Source organism: Lactuca virosa, chromosome 8 (assembly GCF_052849685.1).
Source record: "Lactuca virosa cultivar CGN04683 chromosome 8, Lactuca_virosa_CGN04683_v6, whole genome shotgun sequence".
NCBI classification, from domain to species: domain Eukaryota; kingdom Viridiplantae; phylum Streptophyta; class Magnoliopsida; order Asterales; family Asteraceae; genus Lactuca; species Lactuca virosa.
The window spans coordinates 385,499,402-385,517,848 of NC_136433.1; positions in this window are offsets into that span (position 1 = coordinate 385,499,402).

An 18,447-nucleotide genomic window follows, 5' to 3' on the forward strand; every position below is an offset into this window, starting at 1 on the left:
GAGAGAAATAACACTTAAGGTTGGTTAATATATTATAAGTTCTAATATATTAATAAGGTTATTTAATTAGTATTGATCAAGAATTAATTTGGAATTAATTAAGTGATCAAAAGGAGACTAATTAAATATATGGGTTGATTGTGTAAATCATTCATTCTTATATATGTGGGCTTGTGATCCAAGATTTCTTATGTTGGACTAAGTCCATGGGGTGACCCATGGATACTCCATGGAGGTTAAAATCCATGGAGCATAAGGAATGGGTAAAGTTATGAGTTACATGGTGTAACCCTAATAGCCACCATATAAAAGAATCCCATGGCTCAAGAAATCGTGCACTAATGTGTGAATATGAGGGCTAGACGATTTCAAGGAGTGTTCCATTTCTCTCAAGTCATTCCATGTGCATTTGGTGTTGTGTGAACCATTTGAGGTGTCACACTTGGGGCACTAGGCACTCAAGCTTCATGGAGACAAGCTACATCAAACAAAGGTATGTATTCTATCCATTTGATTACCCAAGTATCAAGTATTGTATGCTAGATAGGGTAATACCTTGGAAAGTTCATAATTGCATGTATAATAGAGAAAACATAGATCCAAGGTATTTAGGGTTGCATGTACACATAGGATGTTGTAGTATACCAAAACCCAACAGTGGTGTCAGAGCCAAGGCTTGTTTTCTTGTTATACTTGCAAAATTAGCTGAAAAATCGAATTGTATTAGTTTAAAAGTTATGCTAATTACTTGAAAAAAAATTTGATGTGAATTATCTTTGTTCATATGAGTTTATTAGATTAATAGAAAAGTTAATTGATTATGTGTTTTCAATCCATTTTAATCTAAGAGTTGATTCTAAAATGTGTTTTTGTAACTTGTCCTCAAGTTATATGAAAAGTCACATTTAAGTTTCATAAAACTCATAAAAAGTTGGCAATGGTTACAAAAATGAAGAGTCTTGTCCTCATTAAATGGTTTTATGACTCCATAACTTGTCCTCAAGTTATGGAGGTTCAAGAGTCACTTCATTAAATGATAAAATGTGTAACCTTAATTAGTTCCATAAGTTACAAAAATAAAGAAAAGTTACATTCTTTTATTAGTTTAAAGTCTTCCATAACTTGTCCTTAAGTTATGGAACTTGAAGAGTTTTTTTTAATTAAAACTACTTTAAACACATAAGTTATGGAATTAATTAGTTTTGAATATTTTCAAAACTTTCCCTCAAGTTTTGGAATTTGTAAAGTTTTCCCCATGAATACTTTAATTCCAAGTTAGCCCTTAGAATTTTAAAAGTTAAAATTCAACCCTTATACTTTATAGTATTATAAGTTAATAATAAATATATGTATAAGAGCAAGTCTGTCTTACCGTTAGTAGGCCTCATTCACGAAGCCGGTCTATAAGGGGGGTATAAGGTTACTGCCTATAAAATGGCAGTTTAATGGGTGTCCACTCTCACCCACCGCTTCCTTGACTGGTGGAGGGTCGTTAGCCGAACGGGTAGGACAAGGACTATAATTCTCCCTTCATTAAAAGTATTAATGATAAATACTAAGTAAGTAAACTTTTTATAAATTCCCAATCTTAGTTACTTAGGAAAATGTGAATAAGGTGCTAATCCATGAAATTACACTTTGCACTTTGTTTAAACCGTTAGTGGAGCGTGTGTGGTTAACAAGCACACTAACCTGGATTTAACAAAGTAGGCAAAGGGTAACTTAATATTTATCATAGTATCGGTGGAGCTCGTGTGGTTAACCGGCACATCGATTGAGGGGTAAATATTAAGGGTACCAAGTATATTTGCATGGTTACTTCACACCTTGTTTTGTGATCCTCGGCATCCCAGTCACAAAACCTGAAGGGCACACTCGAGATTGAAACATGCCATTGAAAAGTTCAATGAATCTCAAAAGATCTAGGAGTTTCAAATCTAATTAAAAACCTAATTACATTATTTCATTTTTCATGGTGGAAATTGGTAAATCGTCATTTACCTACCTTCAACTATTTTATAACTCGGATTACAGCATCCCTCTTCCAGTTATAAATAGGTTGTTGGATCCTAGCCTTAATATTTCATATTGGGTGTTATATTAAGGACTTTAGATCAATTATCTTGAATATCTCCCAAAAGATGTCTAGTTCAGACATCTATGATCTTCCCAAATCTCTTGGAACTTTACTTCCTCCACCTCCTCCAATTATTCTCCCTAACCCACAAGTTCAAGGTCACTCAAGCCCTAATGGCAAGCAAGGTCTATGTGTGATCACATCTTAGAGATGAAGTCATATATTGACAAGCTGGGAGAGTTGGGTGTCAAAGTCTTTAGAAAGTTGGATGTTCAATCACTTTCTAAGTCACATAGTGAGTTCCTTTGGGACTACTATGAAACAGACTATGACATGAACCTTAATGATCATATCTATTTGCTTGGTGCTGCTGAATCAGCAATGATTTGGAACGATAGTAAAGCAAATTTGATTAGAAGATCAACTTCCCAAAAACTTTATGGACAGTGACAATGGTGACACTGGAAATCCAGAAAAAGCATTCTCTTCCTAATGGAAAGGGATTGGCCATAGTCAACTCGGTTGCCCAAATGGTAAATAGAAAGGCTAAGTCTGAGATAGTCCCATTACCAAAGAGTCCATATGTTTATCTTGCCAAAGGAAGGGGCATTGATTGCGAAGCTGCCTATTTACCTGAAAGATCATAAGGTTGATCAAGCCAAGAAGTTTGACTCTACTTTAGGTAAAGTCCACTATCTAACTCTGTTAAGTTTCTATTCTGAGATTCTTGTTACATGATGTGACTGGTCCACATATTGATGTTTTAAGAATCAAAGAAATGTGAAGAAACTTAAAGGAAGTATATGCTGATTCTGATCGCGAAGATAGATTTCGATCGCATGGTTTGGTGATCAGAATTTTTGAAGCTGTTACTTAGGAGTTATGATATATTGCTTAGGAATAGATAACAACAAGTTTTTCATATGCATTTGCACTGTAAGGATAAGTTTTTTCCGCAAAGTTTTGAAATAAAATAAAAGGTTTTAATTTTATATTTATTTTAAATATCCTTACAAGTGGCATTTGTGAAAAATGGCTGTTTATATGATTCCATTGATAGCAATATTTGGAAAAAAAATGGACTTGATTCTTTCGGTTGTGGTAGTGTCATAATTTACCAAATAAGGAAAGATTCTCATTCCCAAGGCTTCAGTTGGATAGAAACTTGGAATCATGCAAGTTGAATAGTATGATGAATGAGAACTTTCAAGCATTGGAAAATTAAGACTTGTTCACATGGATATGTGAATCAAGTGAAGGACTAAAGGGATCGAGTACACATTCTTGTGTACTGGTCATGTCCACCACAAAGCTCGTTAAGACTATTCGTCATGATTTACTAAATTTTAGTAAATATGGTTATACTTACAAGTTTAAGTATAATTCAGAAACATTGGAAAAGTCTCAATGTATGGCAGAACGAATGGGAAGAATCAAATTAGGCAGACAGATAAAAGTTTCTCAAATCTGAAAAGATGGGAGAGTACTTTAGTATCATGTTTTGTGATCATCTTAATGATTAAAGAACCACATCACAATTGGTCTTCTAAGGACATCTTAGTGCATTCTTATGACTAAGAAGAGGAGTCATGAATTGTTGAAATGGTTAAATCAAGAAGATGAGTCATACTTCGTTTCAAAACAAGTCTTAGAGTCATACTCCAAGACTATAAGTTGAGTGACATATCTTAAAGAAAGGTTTATAACACTTGTCAAATGTAAGAGTAAAAGTGTCATACTCTTGTACATTTGAAGTTGGTAAGTTGTGATGTTTTGGATTAAACAAAGACCAACTAAGGCCAATTGTGTGAAGTGTTTGTCTTCATAAAGAATCCGCACTGTCTCTTGAATATTTGGCAAGATAGTCTTATATGTCAAGAGGACAGTGGGAGTCTTAAAGATCCTAAAAAGAATTCCAAGAACTAATCAAGAATAAAACCTGAGGTTCTTCACTAGCACACGACTTGAGGTTTATAACCTATCATGTTGACATATTCTGTGCCCATTCCAGTTAAAGTTGGCTTTGCATAGGAGTTCTGAAAGTTCTCAATTGGTTGCATAACAACTTGGAAGCAATGGCAGGCCCTGTACTGCCAGGTGGCAAGAAGTTAAGATTGCATAAGTTCAGTCCATATGAGTTTGGATTTGTCATTATCCTTGTCTTGTGACTATGGTTTTGACGATTCACATGGATAAGAACACATACACCATAAAATCTAAGGGTCATAAGGTTTCTCTCCGATTCATGAAAATGATGGTGAGGAAACACTTCCACTAAGTAGATTTGAAGCAGATGGCAAAAGGTCTAAACAATTGAGACTATGATTACGGCATCCTTTTACATAGTTCAGAAATTGTTTAGATACACATGCATGCTATCTAAGGAAAGGTGTATGATTTTGATAAAGTTTTATCAAAGCATCTCGTATCAGAAATCTGAACTTAGGTAAGGAAGTCAATAAAGTATTGATTTCTAGAAGTCCAGCTGATTTCTGAGTACATGTCAAAGCTAGTAGGAGCATAAGTGTTATGCTAATAATCATCATGTTAGTGGGAGCATGATAATTATGATAAAGGTTGCAAGTTAGCAATGTTAATTATAGAAAACAAAACTTTCAATTCGTGGAGTTGCAGGGGTTGGAAAGTTGTTTTGCTATAATTAAGGGAGAGGAAATTATACTTCATTTCAATTCTAAAAGCTTAGATTGAGGTTTTAATCATCTTTAGTCAAGGATATATATGAATTTTGTGTTGAAATGACACTCAAAATAAGGAAATTTTATATATTGCGTTCTCAAAATTCTATTATGATTACGGCATCCCTCTTCATAGTCAAATTTTGAAAACATGGCAAATAAAAATATTGTAGCAAAAGACTGGTCTAGAATCATGTCTTTATGTGAGACATCATGAATCGTGTACCATTTGCTTTGGGTACAGGATCGATTGCATGTGCTATAATATTTGTCATTTCTAAATTTTTCCAAATGCCCAGAGGCATTAAGAAGGGAAAAGGTCTAGAATTGGATATGACTAAAATGATTAAGCAATTGTCGAGGACAATCTGAGGTTTACCAAAGATTGGTTGCTCAGGGACAGTTGGAAGTATAGTGCTAATTTTGGAAGGACTATATTGACATATTCTGAAAAGAGGCATCTCTTATTCAGAAGTGATAGTCAAAAATGAGAATATGGAGTTGTCTCCATAGGTGGAAGTTATCTGTGTAAGATTAGAAAACTTAATGCAAGAAGCATGTCCAAAGCAATGTACTTTGAATATGAGACTTAGTTTCCGTGGAGTTGATCTCCATTGGAATACCTTATAATGACTGTTGACAAGTCTTTGTGACTTTGTACATATTCATTACAGGAGGGTCAGTGCATATAAGTTTAAAATCTAAACAGATTTCGATAAATGATAGGAATTTGAAATTCTCACATTTTTCGATAAGGATTTGGGAGTGTGAAATTAGAATCATTGAAATTATGTTCAATTGGTTTATTTCACAAAGTAAGGATCATAGACAAACATAGAGTGCATACTTGGTGTATGGCAAAGCTATTGTTTAAGAAAAACATAGTGTACATGCTTGGAGCATGGGACAACTAGTGTTTTTAATTCAAGTATAAAGTTGATAAAACCGAAACAATGAATAATGAGTAATCAGTATGGTGATAAATAAAAGTGTTTATTTATATTCATAGGGTTTGATACCATATTTGATTCATTTATTCTTGTGTTTCACTTTGCATGTTTTGACTTCCAGAATAACTAAGTTGCTCTTCCTGAATGATTAAGTTATTCAAACCATCCACAGTCGGTCATATGTTGGAAGTAGATATGAATCAAGACTGTCATGGGTTGGTTTGTAGAGGTCCAAGTTGGTGGACAAAGTGGTGCTACAACACTCATGAGTGCTTATAAGTTCTGAGTATTGGATTCAACCCGCGCTCATTTGAATCACTTCATGGATTTTATCACGAGTGATCATGAGACGATAATATCTTATATTCTTCAAACCTAGAGATATGAGTTGTTACTATGAGTTGGTTGTACATTGATTGCACGAAAACGCATTCGGTAACTCGATGTTATAAAACGTGCCTTTGTGTATGATTCAACAAGTAGCAGAACAAGCCATATGAGTCGAAGTTTATCCATTCCTTTTACCTTCGGGATAAAAGCGATATCTGTGGGCCCCTCAATGATTTAAAGATGATACATGTGAGTGCTTGGCCAAGCCAGGACTGATTTGATTTGTTCAATCAGTCAGTCATCATGAATCGGAAATCGGGAAACAACAAATGGACAGAGAGAATGATTGATAATCCATGTCTCAGTCCATATGATATCTAGAATGGAGGAATATATGATCCCTTATCTAATGGACAAGTCATTGACAAAGGTCAGAGTTCATCGACAAGGTCAGAGTTCGACAGAAGCTTTTGAGAGCTACGATTGTTGATCGGTTCCTAAAGTCATACGCAATAATAGTTTTAGACTTATCCAAGTGGGAGACTGTTGGATTAATGTCTAAGTCCATAACTATAATTGGTAAGACTTGACCCGACTCGGCATGGTCCATTTGGGTTGCATGGCATCATGCATTTGGATAGACTATAATGAGAGAAATAACACTTAAGGTTGGTTAATATATTATAAGTTTTAATATATTAATAAGGTTATTTAATTAGTATTGATCAAGAATTAATTTGGAATTAATTAAGTAATCAAAAGGAGACTAATTAAATATATGGGTTGATTGTGTAAATCATTCATTCTTATATATGTGGGCTTGTGATCCAAGATTTCTTATGATGAACTAAGTCCATGGGGTGACCCATGGATACTCCATGGAGGTTAAAATCCATGGAGCATAAGGAATGGGTAAAGTTATGAGTTACATGGTGTAACCCTAATAGCCACCATATAAAAGAATCCCATGGCTCAAGAAATCGTGCACTAATGTGTGAATATGAGGGCTAGACGATTTCAAGGAGTGTTCCATTTCTCTCAAGTCATTCCATGTGCATTTGGTGTTGTGTGAACCATTTGAGGTGTCACACTTGGGGCACTAGGCACTCAAGCTTCATGGAGACAAGCTACATCAAACAAAGGTATGTATTCTATCCATTTGATTACGCAAGTATCAAGTATTGTATGCTAGATAGGGTAATACCTTGGAAAGTTCATAATTGCATGTATAATAGAGAAAACATAGATCCAAGGTATTTAGGGTTGCATGTAAACATAGGATGTTGTAGTATACCAAAACCCAACAGAATGATTATTCACTCTTGAGAGAGTAGATATATGATATATGTATGTCCTAGATGCTTAGGTCTAGTGGTCGGGAATTGCGTGTAAGGATCTGCCTGATTTTTTATGGTGTTTTAGTGCCAGTTGGTTTCACTGCTCGAATGCTGCTAGCTTTGTGCTTTATAGGACCCATATTGATGTGAGTTAGCTATTAAATGAATATGTTAAGTTACATATTACAAAGGTTAAATAATTATAGAATTATTGATTCGGCCCTATTGCACAACTCTCGTTTGAGTCTAACCGTTGTAGGGTTGGGTCTTTTAGTTGAAAGGTTATTTAAGTTTTGTTGCACTTGATTGTATTTATGAAGTAGTTACCTGACATTAATAGGGGGTTTCTAGCAGCTGATGGTGGGGTGAGGTCGAGATCCTAGGATAGCCTAGGAAGTGTTGTAGTATGCATGGTACGCTGTTTAGCGGATTTTGGTAGTATCATTATGAGGAGGTAACTTAGAGGATTCGAGATGATTCTTGAGGAAAATATGGATAGGTGTGGAAGGTAGTATTGGGCCCGTACTACTAGAAGAACAAGACCCATACTCGAATCGAGGGAAATCATGAGGATTCTAAGGAGCTGGTTGAGGGTAGATGACATGGTTGGTGCCATGATTCTTTGGGCTTTAGTGGCCATTTCATTTTGGGTTTGAATGGTGCAAACCTAGGTGAGTTAGTTCATTTTGAGGTCTCGAGGGACTTGCTTGATGGTCGTGCCGGTTGAATTACGGGAATAAAGAAAGAAGCGATTGTTATGATAGGCTTGAGGATTTCAACTGGAGGATGAGTGATTGGCAGATGGATTGGAATGTCACTATCATCGGCAGAGGCTATGTTCTTCTAGCATTCCATGTTCCGAGGAGACAGATAGCAGACATGTGATTTTCTGAGTTGGGATGTAAACCCAACATGGGGTAGATGGATGCGGTCTTTGGCGGTAGAATAACAGTATGTGAATGCACAAGAGCATTTTTGTAGTATGGTTACCTTGAGATGAAATCAAGGGTCTGCGTTCTTGGGGTATAAGTAGGTCAAGTGCTAGCAGATGGTTGTAGGTGATCAGGGAAGTGAATCGGGAACGACAACTTTGTTATCTATGATGTATTCTAATTATGAGAATGATGTCCTTTGTATTTATGAATAATTATTATGATGAATTAGCGGTTGGGATTTGCAGGCGAGGAGTGAAGTAATCCATTTGTTTCTAGATCGGAAGTTGTCATTTTGCTTGTGCATTTGCATGGAATTCTTGATGTTAGAAGCAACCATGATTAGAGAGTTCCCAAGGTCTCCATTTGAAATTCAGAATATCTTTGAGTTTGCTTGGTATTTATCTAGAATATCATCTTGCGTTGTGTTATATGTATCCTAAGGGTCAGGGATGTTATGCATCTGGGTGAGCTGGTTTGAGTTTTGGTCCGTTTGCAATGTCAGTTGGTGGTGGTTCGAACCCTAAGTGGGGGAGATATGGATATTCTGCTTAGAGGATCATTGATCTATTCGAGTTATGGTTTCAGAAGAATGGGTCTTAGGGATTTACGGTTCAAGTATCCAAAACTTTGGTTTAGGATTTTGTCAATAAGGGGATGTAGAGCAAGTTGCCATCATATGTATGTGTTCATAAATGCAAGAGTCGTCTTCACGACAAGAAGCTGTTGGTCAAGGTGCTCATTGTAGCCAGTGGTTCCTTTCGGGAACATCGAGGAATAGATCAAGAGGCGTTTAGGTCGCTCAGGTTGAGTATTGATTGTTGAGGGAGTTGTGAGCTTGTTGTATAGATTGATATCTATAGTCTAGGATGGGCAGTTGCTGATCGTTCAATCAGTTTCAGAGTTTGGTATGCGTAGTTCCTCATGGGCTTTGTCAATTAGTGTATTGGATCAATGAATTAGTTGTCAATGCACTCTCGATCGTTGGTCTTTTTGTCCATCTTCAATAATAGAGGTTCTTCGGAAGTTTAGAGTTGTATCTGTTGGAGTTCAATGGATGCGTCAACCTATTGTCAATCTATACATTGTATATTTTGGTTTCTCGGTATAGGTACCCTCAATGGTTGGTTGTGAAATTATTCATAGCAGGCTCGAGTTCAACAATTGTCCTTGGTTATGGAAAGTTCGGATGTTAGGACAACGTTGTTTAGTTATTCAGATATGGCTTTGGATTTGGGCAAAATCCAATTTTGGCATGGTTCTTAATTGGTATGTAGCCCTCGAATTGGAACATGAGCACAATCGTCTATCTTATTCTCTGGTTGTACGCGACCACATTTTGACTGATTTTCCATTGGTAGCAGCCTGTACTGAGAAACAAATTGTGCATGATGGAAGGGTATGACCCGTGTTGTGTTCGCTTAACATTGAGAGGGAAGCTGATTGGGTCCCTGTAAGTTGGTGGATAGATGCTTGAGTACCTTTAGGCCCTTGTGGTGCTGGTCGTGAGCCTTCAGTCCAGTGATGGGATAACGACAGTATTAGCATAGTACCATGAGCTTATCGTTTAGTGGTTAGAAGGTGTCACGATGTATCATGAACCAGTGGATGTATGATTCATATGGGTGGGACCCGGTAGTCATTTGATTGAGATTCTTAGGCCTCAGGTCATTAGTCTTCTTGGCATGTTTTTGGTGTTAGTGAATTGTTGGGAGTCGGAAGACTCAGTGACCAGCTGGTTTAGATCATGTGGTCAGTAAAATTTTGTTTTGGTTGAGGTATTGATTGTGCATCAAAAGTCTCTTGATGAATTTTAGCAATGGTGGACCCCGTTTCCTTAGGGGTTGTTTATTAGGAGCATATTTACCAGTGTTAGGTATTGGTTCTGAAATCTCGAGTCATGAAGTTCGTTGTAGATGTCTTGAGCGATCTTTCAGGTAGAGATACACCTGAGCTGATAAGTGATTTGGATGCAACGTGAAATTCTTGAGTGGACCATCATTATGCTCGTGGGAGTAGTGGGTTAGTGATGACTTGTCAGGATGTCAAGTATGTATTTAAGGGGCTAGGTAGGGTATGACAAATGAATGATCAGTAGTCCTAGGGATAATTTATGGGGCTTAAATTAATGGGTTCCAGTTTTCGAGAAGTTTCCTGCTTTGAGTGGTTGTCGCTATGATTTGTGTAACGTCCCATATTTCACAACCCAAAATTTTTCATTTTTATTTAGGTAAAACTTTCCAATTTATAAATCCATTATTAAGAAAATCATTTATTCAGAATTACATTTATTAAAATCGGAGTATTATAGAAAACGCGAAATCGTCAATGCTGCTGATAAGTGTGTAGAGTCCTGTGTTGGGTACAAAGTTATCCATTTATGAATTGTAAATGGTTTGAGTTTTGTAGACCCACTTGAATGTGGTAAAGTAGCCTAGTGACATGAGAGATAGAAAGAGAGAGAGAGAGATAGAGAGAGAGAGAGAGAGAAATGTAAACACCTCTATATAAGGTGGGTTCATACCATATGTAGAGGTGTGCTTGAGAGATGTAACATTGAGAGTTTTAGTGTGTGTTAATTATGTAGATTTAGATCTTGATCCTTTTTTGTAAACACCTTTCATAATCGAATGCATATCTTAAACACCCAAATCACCGTGTTCTTTGTGTGTTCTTTAATTCCGCATGCCAAACTAATGTTCATAATTCACATCAATTGGTATCGGAGAGGGTCTTCGAAGATCAACATGATTTTTTGAAGAAACGGTTCTCGGTTTGGCTACAATCATCACAATTGGAACGTTTATGGTGAGTGTCTCTATGATCGCTCTAAATCTCATTGATTCGTGCGTTGCGTTCTTGAATTTCTGATCATTTTGACTCATTGGATAAAATATTTTTTTTGAAAAGCCCACTTGTTATGATCCAATAATTTTTTCATTGATCAAGCCCTAATCCAATCTCATATTTGTTTGTTCGATTTGATTCTCAAATTGTGATTGTTCGTTTGTTTTAAGTCAAAATTCATTGTGATTCAATTACTTTTGATTTAGCCCAAAGTTTTGATCAGATCACTATTCTTATTTGAATGTTTGAGTCCAAATCAAGAATATGTTATTGTTCACGATGATCATTTAATCCCAAAATTTTCGTTTTTTTTAAGATCCAAAAGAACTCGTTACTGTTCACGATTCTTGAGCCCATACATTTTTCTTATTTGATGTGAAATCATAATTGTGTGAGCCCAAAATCGATTAAAGCGTATGAATCATCGAAAACGTCATTGATTATGTCACACGCTTCCAATGGTAGTACCATAGAACTCATACACATTTGTTATTACTTCTTAATCGATTGCATTTGATTTTTCTTCTTGTTTTCTCGATAATTTTTTCCTTCTTTCTTTTGGTTGATGTCGATTGATAATCATATGATGTGTTACGATTTCATGTGTTTTGGGACATGATGAACTCGATTTCATACAAGTTCAAGTGAAGAAATCACCAAAATTGATGCTTGATTTTGATGAGCTTGTACAAAGAACACATGATTGTGATGATAAACTGTTGGATACTCATGTTTTGATCCAAAATTTCGCGTTTGAATCATCCATTTGTTGTTTGTTCATCTTTGACTTCGAAAAGTCAAACAGAACAAAAAGTCAAACTCGATTTTTAAGTGATGAATCAAAGAATTGGAGGTTGAAATCGTTGGATTCGAGTTAAATATGGGATATGAATGTCGAAATCAAGTTTGATTTGAGGTTTAATTTCGAAAATTGGTTGGGTCTATGTTTTTGATGTCGAACATGTGAGGCTGAGAACGAAGAATCGAATGGAAAGGTTTGGAATCGAATTTATTTACTGATGTCGAATGGGAAGGTTGGTTGGTGTTGCGATGACTTGGCTTGAATTCGCTTTATAGTCACGATCGCATCTTTTGGGATAGTTCGCATCTACAGTAGTGATTTGGAAGTTCGCCTTGAGCTATGGGTTAATCAATATTAATGTCGAACACTTTTGAAGACTTTTTATGGGTATATCGATTTGGAATTTCGATTTTGGGTTAGATTTCGATGCCTGATCATTAAAAGCGAAGCCTTGAGTTAGATTTTGATATCGATGCTTAGGTTAAAGATCGAATGGTTGAAAACGTACAGTGATTGGATTGTTTGTTATCTTGGTGTCGAAGATTTCAAAGGGATCGATATTAAGGGTCGATGTTGATTGTTGATTTCCAGTCGACTGGTCGATAAAAGCGAAGTCATAAATGTCGATTGGGATATTTTGGCTATTGCTTGAGTACATACTTTCTAAGATTTTGGAGTCAAGACTAAGAAGCGGTATCTCAATTTCAAAGGTATTGATGAATTGGGTTAAAAAGTTTCGAAAGTTTGGTTGTGAGAATCGGGTATCGACTAACGAAGATTTTTATGGCTTACTTTCGAAAGTTTGATAACGAGTTGGGAAGGAGACAAGAAGCGTTCGTCATCTGATTCACGAATTGGGTAATGAATTGAAGAAGAAAATGGAATGTTTCGAAATTGGTCCTTAAAGTTTCGAAGACGTGGCAGTTTAAACCCATTTCGAAATTAGGACTGATTTTCGACAGTTTGGAAGAAAAGAGGCAGAATTTTCGCAATGAGTCCATGCACTTTAGTCGAAATGTGCAGTTTATAACCATATTCGACATTGGGTTATAATTTCGACATTATGAAGAATTGTGCAGAAGTTTCATGTTCAGCCCCTGCAGTCAATGTAAATTGACGCTTTCTACCCATTTTTGAAAATAGGGGAGTGTTTCGCATTTGTGGCTGTTTTGGGCGCACCCGGTCACTGCAGAATTTTGAAATTGACAATTTCTACCTAAATTTGTGAAATTTTGTCAAAGGCGGTCCGTGAACGTAGCTAAAAATTGAAGATTTTTTGGATTTTCCGGATTGAAGCTAAATGTTTATGCCATGTGTTAAGGGGGAGTTTTGGATTGAAAAATTCCGAATTGAGCGCTTTCTCATTCCCTTTTTGGTTTTATAATCATTATTCGATTATAAAAAGGGGTAGAGATTTAGATATGGAAATTCAAAAGTTGAATTTTTCATATTATGCGGACTTGAAGACCGAAGTGACCTCGAGTATTTGAAGTTTATGAAATGATTCGATTGGAGATTCGGAAGTGATTTTGGTTCATGATGGGTTTGGAGCTATTGAAGATTTTTGGAGTGTGCATTTATGCTCAACTTTTGGGTAATTTTTTTGGAGATTTGGATACTCCTAATTATCCATTGATGCTCGGTTAGTATGGTCTCACATTCTAGAACCCAAATTGAAAAGTCATGGATGAATTGAAGATTTGATGTTTATCTCTACATGTGTCACGTTTGAGGCTCGGTTCGTGAAGTTGCTAGAGTTTGGAAGATTTGAAGCGGGTCATCCATTTCTAACTTTGTGGGGGAGAATGTTGGGTACAAAGTTATCCATGTATGATTTTGTAAATGGTTTGACTTTTGTAGACCCACTTGCATGTGGTAAAGTAGCCTTGTGACATGAGAGATGGGGAGAGAGAGACATGTAAACACCTCTATATAAGGTGGGTTCAAACCACATGTAGATGTGTGCTTGAGAGATGTATCATTGAGAGTGTTAGTGTGTGTTAATTATGTAGATTTAGATCTAGATCCTTTTTTGTAAACACCTTTCATAATCGAATGCATCTCTTAAACACCCAAATCACCGTGTTCTTTGTGTGTTCTTTAATTCCGCATGCCAAACCAATGTTCATAATTCACATCATCCCACCATCGCCTTCCCATAGACACCGATGATACCTGAAACAGTAAACAACTGGATAAGCATAAAGCGTAGCGAGTATCCCGTAAAATACCACACGTAACCAAACTAGTAAACGAGCAACGGGCCCAATTAGTCATCGGACTGGAATGCCCAACTTTAACGAGTTTATTGGCCTTACCGCCTCAACCCAACCGCTCATTCCGAGCTTCCGTGCCTACGGATTACAGCCGGCCCGAACCAGGTATCCTGGCCTACAACACAAAGCAAGACCGCCTCAACCCAAACCAAATACAACATGTCGACATGTAAACAATCAAGGATCAAGTAGGCACATAATACTAGGAACATCAATCATACAGTTCGCTACTGCCTACTAGTCCTCTCACAACGTACAATCCTGCTACTAACTAAACTCCATGAAATGCGTAACCATAAGTAACCAGAGGTGAGATAGACACCCAAACAGGTGATCCTACTCTAGAGCCATAAAAAAAACAAGGAATATGCAAGAAAGCCTGGATCAAGAGTTCTCAAGCTATCCTACATGACCATAGACAGTCCCTAAGGGAAACCCATAGATGGTAAACAACAAGCACATATAACATACAATTCTACAAATTACTATAGCAAAGAAACATACTCGATACCAGGATACATATCTAACGGATCAGTACAAGATAGCAACATACTCGATACCAGGATACAGATCTAACATATCACTACAACATAGTAGCATACTAATTATCAACAATCTAAGGAAAGCATGGTCGTATATACTCAGAGGTGAGATAGCTACCCGGACAGGTGATCCTACTCTAGAACCACAACCAAAAACGGAACATGTAAAAGAGCCTAGATCAAGAGTCCTCAGTCTATCCTAAATAACTATATACAATCCCTAAGGCATCCCTCTACTAACAGATAACCAAAACTCATGGGCCGGCATTGGTGCCTTCGTCCCACGGGTACAGCGAGGCGAAACTCACCTCGATATGTGCATAGGTAACCACCATAGTAAGGAACAACTCTACAAGCTTCAACTCACTTCCAATCACCTACAGGAAGATACTAGAGTCAATACTCGATCATAGGTCATAGTTACGTGCAACAATGGCTACCTCACACGAAATGACGATTAGGGTTCTACATAAAATGATGATTAGGGTTAAGTAAGGAAACTTAACCCATTAAGGACTTAACCACCTAAGGGTAGGACTGATTAAGGTTTGACCTTGTAATGACCCAATTTTTCAAAGAAAATTTTCATTTTTAATTAACCAAACACAATTCCATAAATCAAGAAATTCCAAAACAATTGTTTCAAATCCTTATTCATTACAACTTTATTTTCAAATATCAAAGTGTCCCATAAAATCGCCTGAGAGAGAGTGCATGCAGCGCCATCAAGCTTTGCCCTTTCCCTTGGACTCAGATGAACCTGAAACAAATCCACAAACTGTAAGCGAATGCTTAGTGAGTCCCACAGAGCATACCACATACATACATGTATCCTGTTAGCTAATCAAAGCTACGCACATAACACATAATCCATGCATACATAAAACATGTAAGAATGCCATGGGCTACCCCACATGGTCTTTACCTAGGACTGCCATGGGCTACCCCACATGGTCTTACATCCAATGCCATGGGCTCCCCCACATGGTCTTTACCTAGGAATGCCATGGGCTACAACACATGGTCATATATCCAATGCCACGGGCTCCCCCCGGGGTCTTCCATGCAAAAACACACAATCACATATCATAACAAATCACATATCATATCAAATCACATAATGACCAACACATATAACATAATTACATAATGGGCCGGCCTTGGTGCCTTAAAGCCATGGGTATGGTGAGAAGACTCACTTCTCAAAGGCTGAACTGGCGAACTGAAAGCATATATATCCCATGCTGCTCCTCCCAAACTTCCTACATTCAATGAGTAAATAACTCAGCATAAACCCATAAATACCCAAAGGGTCAACCCTGGTCAAAGTCAAGGTCAATAGTCCATATTGACCTTGACTCGTCAAGTACAATCAGTCGCTCGTCGGGTTCCCTGCTTCCTCATCGACTCGTCGAGTCACCCGAGGGACTCGTCGAGTTGCTTGATGTTCACGGCCGTAAAATACCAACCGTACACCCTTGACCGTGAACCCTTGGCCGTGAACCCATGGCCGTGAACCCTTGGCCATGAACCCGTTGCCGTGAACCCTTGGCCATGAACCCTTGGTCGTGAATGAGAAAACCCTCTCGACTCGCTGAGTCACCAGAGGGACTCGACGAGTTCTCACGTCTTTGGTTCTTTCCTGTGGGATTTAAGGTTTCAAACTTCAGATCTATACTCTCCTACTGAAGATGTCACGTACAATTGAAAACTTTACATGCATGCATAGCCTCACATGGCCATAACACCAAAACTAACCTTCAAACAAGGTTTTAATTCATGGAGAGGGGATAAGATTATAAAAAGGTGTGACTTTATGATATTTGGGACCTAAGAAAGTCCAGATCTAGAACCATATCCTTGTGATAAGTCCAGATCTAAGCTTGCTTCCATTTCCTCAAAGTTGGTCACAACTCTCAAATAGAATCTAGACTTAAGGTAACAGATTCATACCACAATACAATGCCCAAGACGAACTAGATGCTAGATCTAGTGTTTTCCCCTTGATACTTCTTCTTCAAGCTTGGAATTCCTTCCACAACCCCAAGATTTAAGCTCCCAAAGCTCTTACTTCACACACCCAAGTGTTTGCGGCCGTAAACGATCTCTTATGATGCTAAGGGAGGATACAAAGGCATATAATGTCGTTTATATAGGGGCAAACCCCGAAATTTAGGGTTTTCTTTAAACAGCTCGGACTCGCCGAGTCGACCCTTCGACTCGCCGAGTCGGTCCCGTCCCACATTCCATGATACCACGACCCTACTCGATGAGTTGATCTCCCAAATGGACGAGTGCATGCATAAAACCTTTCCAAATCCAACCAGATGTTACAAGTCTCCCCCACTTGAACTAGACATCGTCCTCGAAGTCTGCTGACTCAAACAAATCAGGGTAATGTTCTCGCATCTCCTCTTCCGGTTCCCAAGTCCATTCGGAACCCTTCCGATGTTGCCATTGCACTTTCACCAGTCTTACTTCCTTATTCCGAAGAACCTTCGTTTTCCTATCCAAGATGGAAACGGGCTTCTCGATGTAGTTCAAGCTCTCATCCACCTGGATATCACCCAACGAGACAACCGCAACCTTGTCTGTGACAGACTTCCGAAGTTGCGACACATGGAATCTGTTGTGAATCTGGCTAAGCTCCTCTGGCAGATCCAAGCGACATGCCACCTGGCCCACCCGGGCCGTGATCCTGAACGGGCCTATATACCGAGGCCCCAGCTTGCCCCTCTTCCAAAACCTGGTGATCCCTTTCCAGGGCGACACCTTCAGCAACACGAAATCCCCCACCTGAAACTCAAGATCTGATTGCCGTCGGTCAGCATAGCTTTTTCTGACGGCTCTGCGCGACCTGCAACCGGTCGCACACCTGCTGAATCAACCCAGTAGTCTTGAGCACTACTTCAGTGCTTCCCATGACCCGATGTCTGATCTCATCCCAACAGACCGGGGTTCTGCACCTCCGACCGTATAACATCTCGAACGAAGCTCGATCGATACTGGCATGATAACTGTTGATGTACGGAAACTGTACCAGTGGTAGATACGTATCCCAACTCCCTCCAAAATCCAACACGCATGCCCGTAGCATATCCTCTAGTGTCTGGATCATTCTCTCACTCTGACCGTCGGTCTGGGGGGTACGCCGTGCTAAAATGTAGCTGAGTGCCCAGCTTCTTATGGAATTTCTTCCAAAACCTGGATGTGAACCGAACATCACGATCAGAAACTACCTACACATGAACCCCATGTCTATCCACCACCTCAAGCACGTAAATATCCGCCAACTTCTCTGCGGATATACTTTCGGATATCGGAATGAAATGGGCACTCTTCGTCAGTCTATCCACAATTACCCATATGGCATCCACACCCCTCGCCGTCCTTGGCAACTTTGTAATGAAGTCCATCGTGATCTCCTCCCACCTCCACATGGGAATGGGTAGCGGCTGGACCTTACCATGAGGCCGCTGATGCTCCGCCTTGACCTTCCTGCAAGTCAAGCACCGCTCTACAAACCAAGCAATTTCCCGCTTCATGTATGTCCACCAATAACTCAGCCTCAAGTCCCTATACATTTTCGTAGCTCCTGGATGTATAGAGAACTTGGACTTATGCGCTTCCTCTAAGATCTTCTGTCTCACTCCCCTGG